Source organism: Anopheles aquasalis, chromosome 3 (assembly GCF_943734665.1).
Source record: "Anopheles aquasalis chromosome 3, idAnoAquaMG_Q_19, whole genome shotgun sequence".
Lineage (NCBI taxonomy): Eukaryota > Metazoa > Arthropoda > Insecta > Diptera > Culicidae > Anopheles > Anopheles aquasalis.
This window is the reverse complement of record NC_064878.1, coordinates 40,907,525-40,922,855: the sequence shown is the minus strand read 5'-3', so window position 1 is coordinate 40,922,855 and position 15,331 is coordinate 40,907,525. Positions and strand designations below refer to the sequence as shown.

At 47.2% G+C, this 15,331-nt stretch overlaps 1 protein-coding gene across 1 annotated transcript in view; it reads right to left on the bottom strand.

The window, feature by feature from the left end:
- LOC126575496 (uncharacterized) overlaps positions 1–10,917 on the bottom strand; it is a 33,822-nt gene extending 22,905 nt beyond the window's left edge. The window contains exon 1 of the mRNA XM_050236213.1: positions 10,684–10,917. The gene's annotated coding sequence lies outside the window, so the exon portion shown is untranslated. The remainder of the gene's footprint in view (positions 1–10,683) is intronic.
- Positions 10,918–15,331: the final 4,414 nt, after the last annotated feature.

Here is a 15,331-nt window from a genome sequence, read left to right as displayed (position 1 = left end):
GCTCAACCCATTGAAACCAAAAATCTAGTGAACCGATTGTTTTAAATGAATACGTAATCTGTTTGATGACACTTTTGTTTGTTGGACACCTTTTGACCCTATTTTTTAAACAATTTCAGAACAAAGCTACGTTAGACACCGGAAATAGCACATTTTCGTAGACATGCTTTTATAAACTTGATGTCATGAATGTAGTTTTTAACAAATTTTCCACAAATAACAAACAATTATGATTGAAAAGTTTTAATATGATATGGCATTCTGGTAAAAAAATGAATCATCATGGTTTCTTCACAAACAGTCTTTAAAAATGAGTCTTTTTTTGGACTTAATTCACCTTAAATTCTCTTTAGTCAACGTTCCACAATATACGATATCTGTAATCCTGGTGCAATCGATGCATGCACGATATAAAGGAACGAATTGGAAGAGCATTCTAACATTTCCATAGTTCACGGATCCTTTTCGTATCCAACTGTTCTGCGCCGTAAAAACGGGTCACCAGGCAAGGGAATGCTTCAAACACGGGTCTCTCTTTCTCTCTCGCTCTCTCTCTCTCTCTCTCTCTCTCTCTCTCTCTCTCTCTTTCTCTCTGCGTCATGTCATGTTGTACCATATCTTATCACAGCCCAGACCACCTGCCAGCTGGTGCTGCCAGTTCCGTGGAACACGTCAGCTGGCCTTGCATCGCGGAATTGGGTTTTGCGACGGCTCCCCAAAGTGCTCCCCAGCTTCCAAGTATGTGTTCCGCGGAGCGAAATTGCTGTCCCATGGCCATGCCACATGAAGGTATTGAATGGTATTGTGTCGGTTCGCAATGCCACGTTGGCTCAAATCCAAAACAGGAACACGGCCTGAACGGGAATGAACGTGGGATAATCATGTGCCCGGTGATTTGGTGGAGACCCCCGGACAGCATAATCAATTTCGGCTTTTGCACAACCCCGTGGCTAGCGTTATCGCGTGTATCGAGCGGTGATGGCTACTTATGCTCAAGGCGAGCCCCCTCGGAACCGTACGTCGGAGCGGGAGCTTGTCCGCTTCTCCGGAGGAAAGGACAAATTGGAAAGCTATTGTTCCTTGAAGGGAAGGGTATTGCTTGAGCACATCGGAGCACCGGGGAACCGGGAGACACTGAAGGGTGCTCGTATGGCAAACGAAATCCACGGGAAACGATCACGTCGAGAGAGAGAGAAGGAGAGAGAGAGAGAGTGAGAGAGAGAGAGAGAGAGAGAGAGAGAGAGAGAAAGAGAGCGAGGAACGTCACGTTCCTTTGCCATGCTCCATGGCTTGCGTAAGTAGTTCCTTCGTGTCCTCTTGATCTCGAAGAATCTTAATACTGAGTCCTCTTCTCCCTCAAAGCGACGCCACGACCATCGTACTTTTGTGTCAGTTCGAGAGACCATCCACTGTCTGGCCATCGCACAACCGATGTCTCGGTGTCTCGAGCGTATCGATGTCACGGGTGTCTCTTATGCTGCTGCTGGTGCTAGTGCTGCATCCCGAATCTCGTGCATATGGTAATGAGGGTTGAAAACGGAATGCTGCACGTTTTGAAATTCAATATGTGCCCTGTGGCTGCGCGCGACCAGTACTGGGCCATGATTTGTAATAAGTGGACCATGCTAGAGAGAGAGAGAGAGAATGAGTACAACTGAAGAGACTTTCACTACGCACCGTGGGGTGCTTGAACATAGGAAATGATCAAACTGCATCAACATCAGATCGAAATGTGGTAATAGATTGTCGATTCCCGTTCTACAAATTATTACTTCGAAAGGCCCATTAACGAAGCCATAAATCAATGCCAAACCGTTTAGATGAAAGCCGCGATCGTCGGTGTAATGGTTGGTACCCATAATTCTGTGATTGCTCTCTCCCTCTCCCCCTCTCTCTCTCTTTGTGGGCAAAGTGCATCTTCCTCGTAGCATGGCCTAGGCAAGGGCCTGGAACGTGCTCGATGCTCGTGCTGCTGCTGCTGCTCATAATTACAAAGCTATTCATATGGAAAATGGAAAACCACCAAATGCACACATACATGCGCATACACTCAAAACTTTATCAATTTTTCATACTTTCCACCATCGAGCAACGGTGCGACTCGAGCTTCTTTACGCGCTCTCGATGTGTTCGCGAACCGCGCCCCCCGAGATGCACTTGACGGTTAAATGGAGCGCTGAGGACCTTGGAGGCCAGGGTATTTTCCAATATGTGTAGGCAAACTTTACCATCCGGTGGCCGCCCATGAGCTGTGCAGCAACAGAACAGCACAGAACGAATGAACGTCCGCGCAAACGAACGAACTTTACCGGCAACTCTTGGTACCAGATTGCAACCGGCGGGCTTCGCCTGGGGCTTTGCAAGTGTTCCGCGAAAAGCCGCTTGGGGTGTGCAAAATGCATTATCCGCTTTTGAAACACACGTACGCACACATCGCACACACTGAAGCTCGCGCCATTATAGCCGCGAAAGTGGAGGATTAGTGTTCTTCAATGGTAAGGGGCTTAGCAGTGGATATGAATTTGAAACTGTCCGTCGATGAACCTTTTTGCTTCTCTTTAATTGCCTGGGGGTCGAGACCGGGTTTTACCGTTGATTCCGTTGGGGAATTATGAAAAAATGAAGCCAAAAAATAAAAAAAATGATGGCGTCGATTGAGTACAGGGTGTACCATAAAAAAATGCAAAAATCTTTTTTTGAAGTTTACAGCCATTTTTTTATATTTTCTACTGTTTCAAAGTATTTCATTCGCTCTATATTTCTTTGTTTATCAAAAACAAACAAAATGAGTGGGTTTGTCGGCCTGTTTTTTCAATGAAATTCTCCACGCGGTTTCGAATTCGAGAACTCCCTCTGTAACATAAGTGTCCAACTTAGAAGACCAGGCTTTGATGATAAACGATTTCAGCGAACCAACCGTGTATGGTGTGATGGTTCACAGGTCTTAGGTCGAACAAACGCCCATATTGAATAGCCCAACCGATTTAATTCAGGACCGCTTGGAGGGCATAAATCATTCGACCAAAAATTCATGTTTTCCTTCAATCATGTTTCAGTCCGTTTAGACGTATGACAGGGCCTTTATCTTGCTGAAACTCAACATTTTCTGGAACTGTCGAAGTTGGCTTTAATCGATAGTAAAATGTGTTCTTTCAAAAAAGTGATATAAACATCAATATTCGTTTTAGTATTGGATTTTATGAAAACGGGTGCCATTTTCAAACTATGTTTTATCCTTTCTAAAGATGTTTTATCCTTTCAACTATTAAATAACGCTTCACCCCAGCTATAGAGATTGCTTTTAGGTCATATTTGGCTAACCCATGCATGCAGGATCTTGAGATATTCGTATCTTATGCAAGCTTTCATATGGATTGCACTGGATTTCGCTAACTTTTGCTCTGACCTTTTTTTTTTTGAACATTTAATCCTCTAAACATTGTCAAGATTACATATGAGGACCGCTGTTAAATCTATGAGATTTCTCTTAGCGAAGCAAACTCGACACTGTCGCCTTTGAGTACATTTTTCCGAACAGACATCTTTTGCACGGGTACTTATTATACATCATAAGATAGATAAGACTCTCACGAACACAACGATATCTCATAATGCCATATTGGTGTTGAAAAAATACTCAAAACAGAGCAATGAAAGCATTTGCATTTTTTTATGGTACACCCTGTAAGTAAGTAATTATACAACTTTTATATGGCAACAAAATGATCTCGAGTTATTGTTTTATCATTGAATACCACAAACAAATTACTGCAAAATACTGCTAACAATTACCTACTGCATAACAATCCTCATTGCTCATATCGTTGTATATGTATGATGAGTTTGATTATTTGGTATGTTCTATGTAATTTTATTCTATGCAATTGTATGAATCATATTTTTAAAGCATTTCAACATTCATCACATGATGGAGTTTGAGATCCTTGTGCTTTTTACCCGTTTAAATTACGATTACAAATCGCTGAAAGTACAGGGTACTGTCGCCTCCATCGGAGACCATGCGCCTCCATCATGTTGATTAATGGTCGCCGTGGCAGGGTTCCGTTTGTCGGCTGACCATCGAGATAGGAGGTGATGAGCAGGTGTGATTTTTCTTTCGTTCGTGTCGCTTTTCATACGCACGCACTCTATGCGTATTCATGCTTTAGAGCATCAGTGGTAAGGTCTAAGTATGAAGCGTGCCTTATGATTACATTTTTCAACAAAGCCGATAACAGCAACAGGTTTTGTCGCTGATTTTTTTTAATACAATACTCTATATATTCAAATGTAGTAGTTATTTTTCATAGCCCATTTAATCAAGCGTTAATTAGTTTCTTTTTTTACTCTGTTTTTATTTCAAGAGAAAAACTGAGCAGTTTATTTCAAAATAGTTTGCTTCCATTTCACTAGGAATTCTTCTGTTTTTTTTTCAATCCAGATCATTTTGGATGTAAGAGATGCTGATATGCTCATCAGTATCGCATGACGAAGACTTCGTTCTTCAAACGTTGAGTTTAAATTTGAAACTGGCTCACAAATTGGTTACCGAATAAATGGATTTACAATGAGGCCATACAACGCTTTTGGCGTAAATTTTGATAGCGCATACCGCTGCTAAAAGTCATTCTTTGGTGATTCACTGAGATTTATCTACACATTTTCATATTCTATTCAAGTTCAGCATTGAATCTAGCAAACATTTTCCAGCAGTTTGTAAGTGTTTTGAGTATCTTAGAGCACAGAAATTGCTAATGATAAGAATGTCGCATTCGTTCTCCATCCATCATTACCGTATTTTTCAATATTTCGTCCTGCTTGAGCATGGTAGGAGCTTATAGTGGTTTACCATGAAATGTTTAATGGATGGATGATGATAACTTTCACATCATAATGAACTTATCTGGAAAAACGAAGCTAAATTGCACTGTATTGTTCCGATGAGTTGTTGGGGCGCATAAATATTGCCAGCGACTGGCCGCACCACCGAAATCGCAGCGTGCAGCCCGGGAAAACTCTTCCTCACAAAACCTGGAGCTGCGTGCTAGCATACTAATGCTCGGCGCAAGAAGAGCAAATCAATTTGTTTGCCACACAGCAAAGGGGCAGATGGAATCAAACGCATCCCAACGGTACCTGGGACCAGCCTTATCTTGTGCAGAACATTCCGGACCGAAACCGAGCCCATCTTCTACTTCTAACGTACCGTTCACTGGTTTGGGTGGACAAACACAAACGCACCATACGAAGCTAATGTGTTGTACGAACTGCTCTGGTGCGGTTGGTGTGGTCTCGTTCGCTTCGCTTTGGTTTCTGCTGGTAGGATTTTCTACCCTCCTCCTCTCTCCATTTTCCACTTTCATGCTTCACACTAGAGCCGGGCCGGCCGCGAGAAAACACAAACGGTTGACCGCACACACCGGCTACTCCAGGGCTACGCGTACGCGTGTTGGGTGATGGAGAGTGGATAAAAGTAAGGCACACAATAATCATAAAAGAAAAACAAACTTTCACCAAACCGCCCCTCTCCGTAGGGATGACGAACGATGACGCGAGGCTAGCGCTCGCACTTCAAAGGACGCTCCCGTGTGTGTCAGACAGAACGTTTACAAACAGAGCATTTTGGAAGGGCCATCATACCTCAAACCTTGCTCTAGGAAAATGGGTGAAATGTTTGCGATGATGCGATCCGCCGCCCACTAGTACCGTCGGTTCTGCGGCCTCTAGGACTCCAGGAACTGACGAGGCGCCCAGAATGCTTTTTCGCTCCTTTTTCGGTTTCCTAGATTATTAGACTTTTGCCTTGAAATTCACCATCGGTCCCCGGATGGTAATGCGAAGGCAAATCAGTGCTCGAGAGCTCGTGAGCAAAGGGTGCCAACACTCGGGTGCTCGATCCCCCGCCCGGGACGACGGAAATTCCCGCAGCATGAACGATGCCCGGGTTCAGGTTTCGGGTACCAGCGGATCCAGAAGGATTGTTCGAGAGAAGTCCGAGAAGATGGTCCGAGCGACGCAAAATACAAGCAAAACCAGGTTCTGGGTGTGTCTGTGTGCGCGGCGCATAAAAATCGTTAAAAGGCGTGCGTAAAATAAGCTGTTGGTGGCTCCATTTTTTTACCAGCACCACCCCCCGCTTTGGGGACTCAACCTCAACCAATGAAAAAAGGGACAGGGCTCGTCAGGGACGACCGGCCCATTAGTTTGATGTTGTGGCTGGTAGTCATTGGGGGGGCAGGTCCGCATCGTCCCATCCGTTTGCACCCTCAAGGAGGAAGTGGTAGAGGGAGGGAGGGGATGCTATTCTTCCTTCCAATTATGGCGGTTTTTTTTCCGCCCGGCACGGCACTAGCGACAGGGTAAACGGTCCGAAACCGAAAAGGGGCTTGGGCGCACTAACGAGCGGACTCGTATCCTTTAAGAGGCGAAAGATTGGGCCCATCGTCGCGCGGACGGTCGGAATCGATCGGCCTCACGGACGACACAAGCAACATAAAAAAAAAAACGGCGGGAAGTATAATGGCAACGCATTCGTGTGGTTCTATTTTTAGCCTCAACCACGAGTACGAGCAGGTTCAGCAGCAACACCACAACCACCACCACCACGAAAATTTGGGCTTTTGTCCTTTTTCCTCCTCACTTCACATCACAAGACGCTGGACGCTCTCTGGGCCAGTTCGCTCAGCCGGTGGCTTAGAAGATGTAAAGACCTTGCACAGGACACACAAACACTGATGCCTTGCTCTGCTTCACCTGCTGCTGGTGCTGCTGATGATGATGATGAAGGTTAGGGTTATTGAGCGACGAAGGTCATGTACAAACGGAGAAGTAAAGTTAGCCGGTTCAACGTCAACGATGTTGAAATGTTCTCATCAATACTGTCGGAGAGCCAACTAGTGTGACAAACTGAGAGAGAGAGAGAGAGAGAGAGAGAGAGGGAGAGACTGAGAGAGATAAATTGCGTGAGCGAGAGACCAATTGGAATGGGAAGCCTTTTAATCACGGTCCACGCTTCACTACCACTCTCACTCCACTCTCCAGATAGCGTCTCGGGCAAAGGAAAAAAACCATTTTTTCCGATGGAGAAGCGTGCGCGATTGATGGTTTTTCCTTCCGCCGATGGTTACGAACGATGCTTTCCAGTTCCGCCGAGAGGCCGAAAATGGAACCAAATTGATGTGTGCTATTCCTGGTATTATGATTTCCATTCATTGCCACCACGCCATTCCCGCCCTGCCAGGATGATGTAGGAAGCTTACATTGTTACCAATCGCCAGGTGGCCAACGCTAGCAAACATTTTCGATTCCGAGCGAAATTTCGGGGAAAAAATAGATGGCTACCACTACTACTGCGGCTTCTCCCGGGCATCTGTACGTGTGGTGGCGTGTTAACTGTTTGCAGTATCCTTTTTGGGATCATCTATTTATTGCCAAATCAGCTGCATGATGCCTTGCTCACGCATGGGCTTATCTCGTGTTTGTTCGTACTGGTTTGCTTTTTGTGTAGGTAGATGGCTATGGATTCATTGATTGCCGCGGTCGCTTCGTAGGGGTTCGCAGTAATAGAGGGACTGTAACAGCTAGACACTGTCATGAATTTAATTAGAATGGACAATATGTATGCATGGCTTCTGCCCACTAATTTCATTGAAACCCAGAGGATAGCCAACGGCTAGGATTCATTCCTCTAAATCAATCTATTGGATTTTCCAGTTTTGGAAACACGCGAAAAGTCGACTTTAGGGATGGCTTTCAGTTCCTTCTTTTTCGCAGTCGCATGAATTTGTTGCATCGTTTGAAAACGATGTCCCCGGAAGAGTTTTTTTTAGCTTTTCTTATAGCCAGAAGCCACATGCTACTAAATCAAGCCAAAGAGATGCGGTTTTGGAACGATATGAGTTGAGTTTTTGGCGAAAAACTCACGGAGAATCAACGCCAGTCGCTGATACCAACACATTTTTCAAAATATAATTAGCAAATGATCTGAATATGCCAATATCTTCAGCAAGGTCTCTAGTTGTTAATTGACGGTTTTCCAACACCGAATCGTTTGATTTGTTGAGCGTGACCCTTGTCAATTGACGTTAATGGTCACCGAGGACGTTCTTCGTCTTCAACACGTTCCTGACATTCCTGGAAGTCTTTTTACCACTCATAAACAGTTTTATTTAACTTGCCGTAGTCACCAAAGGCTTTGTGCATCATTCTTATCCGCACAACAAATTTTATGCAAATTCTATGATCAATCAATTTCGAAATATCTAAAAACGAAGAATTCGCTTTTAGTACCTCACAAAAAACACAAAAAAATCATATCTCAAATAGTAATCATTATTTTGACGTAATACTTGTCATGAATGTCAATCGAAGTACTGACAACCTATAATAAATTCGAGAATTAAAAAAATCGTTCACACCACCAAATAGAGTACCCATTCATCTTACTTTCGTGACACAGTATAAGTACTGACAGAGCAACTAACTAACATTAGTACCATAAATGTTTGATCTTCCATTCTGTCTACTGTTGCACTGAATCGAACAGAGCAACGAGTGATTGGTTTCAATTATTGATTGATTATCCTCGATGACAAATCTCTGTTCGGAAATTCGAAAGGAAATTCGTGCTAATTAAAAAATGTGCGCATCCCTCGTGTGTAAATGAAACAGTTTAATATTTTCCCAAACGTTTCGTACAAAATATAGTCTGAAAGTGTTGCATCATAGCAGCTAAGCACTATGGAGTAACTACGGTAACCAACAACCATCGCTACGGTAGCTGTTCTAGTGCAATGGTAAGAATTATGAAAATATTATAGTCACAGCAAATAACTCTACAACAGCTTCTTGATCCCAACTCGGATCCCAGAGCTGATGGAGCTTTTATTTGTTCCTGCTGTGTGTGTCATTAAATGTTTACTTTAATCAATCTAGCAGCAGCCATTTCGCTCTTTCAGTAAAAGGTTCGCCTCAAAAAGCAAAATGGTTTGCCATCAAATGGCGTACCTATCGAATGCAGGAGCAACTGCAGTTGTTTTGCAAGAAAACCCATTGTATGAAATAGTTCTTCTGCATGTTTGATCTACCTTTTTGCGTATCGCACTAAAGGCATTAGGAACAAAACAGTGCAGCCAGGCTGCGGTTAGTTGGAATGGAAAATACCGATACACTTCACCGAGTTGCACTCGTTGGAGATTTTGTTCTTCGAAAACATTCAATCCCGGTAAAACCAGATTTTCAAAGCATCCAATGCGCTGCCCGATCGTACTGAATGAGTCCGCTCCCAGAACCCAGCATTCGCACCGTCGAGCGCACCAAAAGCTTCAATCACGAGGCCGATGCACTACTCGCCGCCCGTACTGCATGCGGCATATCAATACAGTTTCAGTTCCGGAGCTGGTTCGCATCTCTATTGCATAGCAGCTACCACCGGTTCCGGGAGGGGGGCTGCTATCTCCACGGGTGCCATTTGCATTTGCTGCAAAACGAACTACCTCCGGAATAGATAGAGGTCCGGAGCACGTTGCCCTCGCGCCCGCGGTTCGGCATTGAATCTGGTGCCACAGCATTTCGCCCGAAATGCCACGGATTTCAATGCTCGCTTTGCCCGTCCGACGACGGGCACCGACCGAAAATCGATGCCGGAATGTCAGATGCTGCGGGGTGGAGAAAGCTTTTCCCGTGAATAAAATCCCTCCGGCGTCATGGTGCGCCCGTGGCAACCATTCACCTCTGTATCGCCCCCGCCCTCGCAGCGTTCCATCGCTAGCATTCTCCTAATTCCATCTGTATCTTCCAAATTCTTCGCCACATTCGGCCACGGGCCGGGCCGGTGGCGCTAGCACACCAGCCAGGCCAGACCAGAAAAGCCTTTCGCTTACCCATGGGTCCATCCTCTTCCCCGCTTCACGGAGTCACTCAACGGGAGTTTTGCAATTTTGCTCACAAACAGCGTTTATTCTTATTTCGTCGCAGTTTCGGTGTTCCCGGGAACTTATCTTTACCGCACCGCTCGCCTGCTTCCGTTTTACCTGGAAGTTGGTGCTGGGGGGACAGCGCAGACCCTTGGTATGCATCCCCGGGATCTTGATAGCATTCGGGCACGATTGTACTTCAGCTGAGCATGCGAACACGCCGATGTCGCCTCCGCGCCACCAGTGCACGCGCCCTTGAATTTCATTTGAAATTCCTTCCGAATTACAGATTACGGTGGCCACTTTCAGCACCACTTCCTTCCCCCCCACCCCCCCACCAGTGACTGCCCAAGTGTTTGCGTGCCCACTCGCAAGAAAGCTTCCCGGCCGCCATTGTTTCTGTTCTGCTGACGCCTCTTCAGAGAGAGAGAGAGAGAGAGAGAGAGAGAGAAAGAGAGAAAGAGAGAGACCGCCATCTTCTTCGCCTTTTTTGCGACGATTTATGGTGTACACCGTACACTTCCCATCCCGTGGCGAGGATTTCCACCAACCACCAAGGTTCAGGGCAACCGCAACCGGCATTTGCGGGGTGGATGTTACGTAACGTGGCGTACGGGCGTACGGGCGTACACGCCTTCTGTTATCGTTACCATCATCATCGTCATCATCATCGTCGCTGTTGTTGTCGTTTGTTTCATCATTTTCTGCCCTGTCATCTCTGTACACGGCCGGCCTACTACCATGCTGCTGATGCTGTCCATTGACTTACCTTCGAGGCGAAGCGGGAAGATGACGAAGTAGGCGGCGTTGACTGCTCGTTGTGTTGTGGTAGGTGGTGGTTGGTGGCGGTTCTTTTTGCTCACCAAAAAATTCCAACAAAAAAACAAACCAGGCACAGGAGTTTTACCAGAAGGTGGTGGGCTTGTCGGGTGCTTTGTGTAAAAAAGCCAATGTCACTTCTGGCACGACCGCAGCACAACGGCACCATCGTCACTGCTGGCCGTCGTCGTCGTCGTCGTCGTCGTCCGCGTTACCGTTGTCGTCTCAGTAGCCGATGTTGTGTTGTTTGGCGGCTTTTGGCGGTGTTTTGCGTTCTTCCGCTTCACGCACACTTACAGCCACACATACTACACTTCCGATCTAATTTCGCCAACAAGCCGACTACTGGGAGTAGGTGGACGAAGTGATGGCGGACGTCAGCAAGCAAGCAAGCGGGGGGTGTCGACGAGGACAACCATCAATAAACGGGAACCTTCTTCACGGACAATTCAATGCAACACTCGAGCACGGACACACACAACCGTAAGTGGATAACAGATCCGTGAGTCCAATCAAATCACTTATGAAAACCCTTGAAACACTCTTGTCCATCCATTGGAAATAGGACAGGAATTGGAAAGGACCTCTGATAGGATATGCAAAGGGAATGAAGGACCAAAAGGGTTAAAAAAGGAAAACAGAGGAATACAGGAATGTATAACAGAATGCGCGAAGTGGTTGGAACGAGATAGGGGGTTATCGGCTGCTGCCTGGCTGTGGTACGAGCGCTCTCGAGATATGGTGCACCCCGCGAAAGTGATGCACAGACACGCCGCAGAACGCTAGTGGGTGCAGTGCTGGCTAATGGTGACCTTGACTGGTGGTTCCACTAGAACTGGAGGATGAGGAAGCAAAAGAGGCAATTAGGTCAACTGCATTGGTGGGATTTACTCGTGCGGCAGAAGCCGCTTAGTAACATCAAGCGCGCCAGTGAGTGAGCCGCCCAGAAGTGCATTTGAGGGGCACACGCGTTTCCGATGCACCGTTACGTGACTTTCCCGTTGCTTTGTGTTTTTTTTATCCGCGTGGAAGGTTGTTAGTTGGTTCTTGGAAAAGATTCTTCTTTATGCCTACAATTCGCTACTCGTGGTTGTGTTTCCCCTGGCAACCTTGCAGTGCTTGACCAGCACACTCGTCAAGGCCTGCTTTAAAATGGTGGAAACCTCTCTCGAGCTCACTACACCCTCGGGAGGCCTTCTGTGATGTTTAGCTTTACAGAAGAAAAATGCAACTCCCGTGGCAATTAGCGCAGCCACACTAGAGAAGGCAGAATGAAGGGGAATGTGTAATGGATGGACTGGAGAGGTCCTTCAAAAAAAAAAAAACAAAAGATTTAAAAAAAGGTTTAAAAAATTCTGCTCCCTGTTTGCCTGGAGGAGGCCTGGCAACAGGCATCCGCGTCGTCTGCTGTTGCTGTTGCGCTTTGCAATTTGAAGGCCACCCACAAATGTGTATGTGTGTGTGTGTTTGTGTGCCGGCACGTGTGTTGTTGCCCCGGGCAAATAGTGTGGGCGACCGGGCTGGGGGCTCGTCGTTATACGTTTGAGGTTTGCTCGAGAGCATCGTGACCAGACCTAGGCAGCCGGGCGCACTCCGAAGGTCGCCTGACGACCTCGCCGTCGTCGTGGCCTTCATTAACCCGTAGTGCACCCGTAGAGAGGGTGTTTTAGCACCATGGACACTACTTCCACTTGGAATTGCGTGTGCATCGGTGTGTTTCGGTTCATTTATGGATATTTGTTTGGCCACCATAACAATAACATGCATTTTATCTTCTATTCTAGGTCCCGGGCAGCTACCAAAAAAGGGGATTTCGTTCTTCATTCCACAAACAAACGCATACTAGATGTGTAGGAATTTCACAACAACAAACACTCAGTACACTGAACTGGTGTGCCCGCCACCAGTCGAGTAGGCCAAGGGAATCCTGGAAACAGGAGCCCCTCGACATCCGTGAGCTTCCTTGCGGCAACGATTAGCTCGATATGTGAAGCACTGAACCACTGTACCATGTAAACACCACAACGATAAGAGACAATAGGGACGCGATAGATCAAAGCACCACAAAGTTCTGCATTGTTTTAGGAGGAGACACGCAGAAACGCTATCCTTTCGCTATCCTGCTCGTTTGGAACTGCAGCACATTTGCACGCACCGAAAAGAAAAACGGAACTACAACACACGGAAAATGGACGGACGGATTGGTGAAGGTGCACAGAACAGAACGGAACAGAACGCGACGACGAGGACGCGCGGTGGCTAATGGCAAACAACAAAAGGCAAATCCTAGAAGGCCACAAGAGTAGCAGCTGTAGTGTTGGAGTGGTGTTGCTGCTACAACTTAATAGCCAACTGAAGGTGTGCCTGTCTGCGTGTGTACCTGTGTTACCGTGCGTGCAAACGGACCCGTAGCACGTGGTGGTTACGTCCACGACAACCGCCTACGCACTGCACTCGGTCAACCGTTGGCACTCGCACAAAACTCCGGCTGCGCTCCGGCTGCTCCAACATTCTCGGGGTGCTTCGGGTGCTTCGGTTCGGGTTCGGGTGCAAAAAAAAGGAAGCCGAGAGTCCTGGCTCTAGCAGGAACCGGCGAGGAGGCTCGTCCTTTCTCTCTCGAGTGTCCTCCCACGCGCAAGCTGTTCCCGCTTTCACTCTGCTGCTACTTCGGTTCGAGCCCACGCTCGCTGTCTGTCTTAGTGTGCTCTCTCGCTCGTACAGTTTTCACTTTCGGTACCGGGATCCGAACCTCACCCCGGGGGTGATGGGGGTTGGTCAGGGCGGCGGTGATGATGATGGTGTCTCGACTCAACTCGTCCGGTCCCGGTCGCGTCGGTCAGCAGTGTTGGTGCGTGCGTACTACTCGACGGCGACGTCGTCGTCGTCGTCGTTGCCATCAGCAGGTTGGTCGTCTCTCCGTACGCTCAGCAGTAGTAGCCGCACTGGCCAGCCAGCCAGCCAGCTGGTGGCTTCCTGGCGTTGTACTCGCGCACGGACACGCTGGTAGTGGTGAGCTGATCGATCGGAAACAACGTAAAATACTCTCTTTCTCTCTCGCTCTGTAGTGGCTCTCGGATTGGACTTTCGTTGCGAGCTTTATGGTTCCCGGGGAATGCCAGCATACACGCGCATACATTGCCAAACGCATTCGAAGGAGCAAAAACAAACGCCAGCACAAATGAGCTAGATAGAACTCCAAGGGATGCTCCAGGAAGACAAGGCTCCTTGGGATCGCGTTGTTTATTCTACCCTTATGAGCTGATAGAGAGTAAGAGAGAGAGAGAACAGACTGGGACGAGAGCCTGGTGCGGGTGGTCTGCACCGATTAGAATCCACCGCACGCTGCCAATCGGTGGCTGGTTCTTACTCAAGGCCGCGGCCACTGGGGTGGCGCACCACAACTGGCCAGCCAGGGCCAGCACCGTGCCATTGCACCATGCAAATGCACGAACACGAGTACCCCAAAAAAGGCTAATGGTATGCTCGTTACCTCGCTCAGAGTGATTTGCATCGTACCGACGGTAATGGAGGCGCCTGGTACTTTATCTTTTTTTTCGTTTTTTGTCGTCTTTTCTACTCAGTTTCCTGCGTCTCGTGCGACCTTAGAAACGATATTTGAAAAATCTACATCCAACACTCAAGTTCACCGTCCAGGGATGGCGTGTTTTGCCCCGCCATTCTGTGTATTGTGACAGGCTTAACAACCGTCTGCGGGCATAACATCATTAGTAAGGTGGTGGCCAAACGAGTACCCGTGGTGGTGACAAATGGTACCAGAACCAGACCGGAGAGAACGCAGCGTTGGTCCATCTAGCGCGGTACACAATATCGGTCGAATGGCAATCAGTCGCTGGTTTCTTCGTTTTTTCCCCTTTTTTTTAAGTCCCGTTTAACACTCTTTTCTATCTGGCACGTAGAAAGACAGGCCACTCTTTACATTTAGCCTTGAAATGCTGCTGCTACCGGTATCCTGGCAACGCAGGTACGGTTGCTGGGTGGAGATTGTTGCTACGGTGTAGAGTGGTTTTTAGGGGTTGCTATCTTAAGATCATAGTAGCCGCGTATTTGTTTGCTCCTCCTTCCAGGGTTTGGCCAAAATTAAACATCCAGTAATAGGATAATTTGTTTGGGTAGCGACGCAATGCAAAGGTTGATGTACGGCTGAACGATGATCGACCCCTCTAACAAGTCGATCTAGTACCCAAGAGAAAGAGAGAGAGAGAGAGAGAGAATCGACTCCACTTTGAGCCATCTCGGTCCGGGACCATGTTTAAGGTGGATTATCATACTTTCCATGCTCCCCATTCCGTACTTCATTCCTTAAGCTGCGTTGAAGTTTTTTTGGCCGTCGGGGGTGATGGGGCATTCCGAAATGATGGCGCTCAAGAGTCGTGTTTTGGTGAGCCGTCAATAATGAGAAGAAGCATGGAAGACGACGGTGACGACGCGGACAAGCTCCTCTGAGGGAGAAGGGAGAGCGTATAATCGTTTCAACGAGCGAAACACCGTCTTGCATTTTGAGTTGGGCTTTCAAGTACCTTGGCGGTGGAACAGGATGGCACAATGCCAAGAAGGAGCGCGGGTCAGCGGGTACCTAT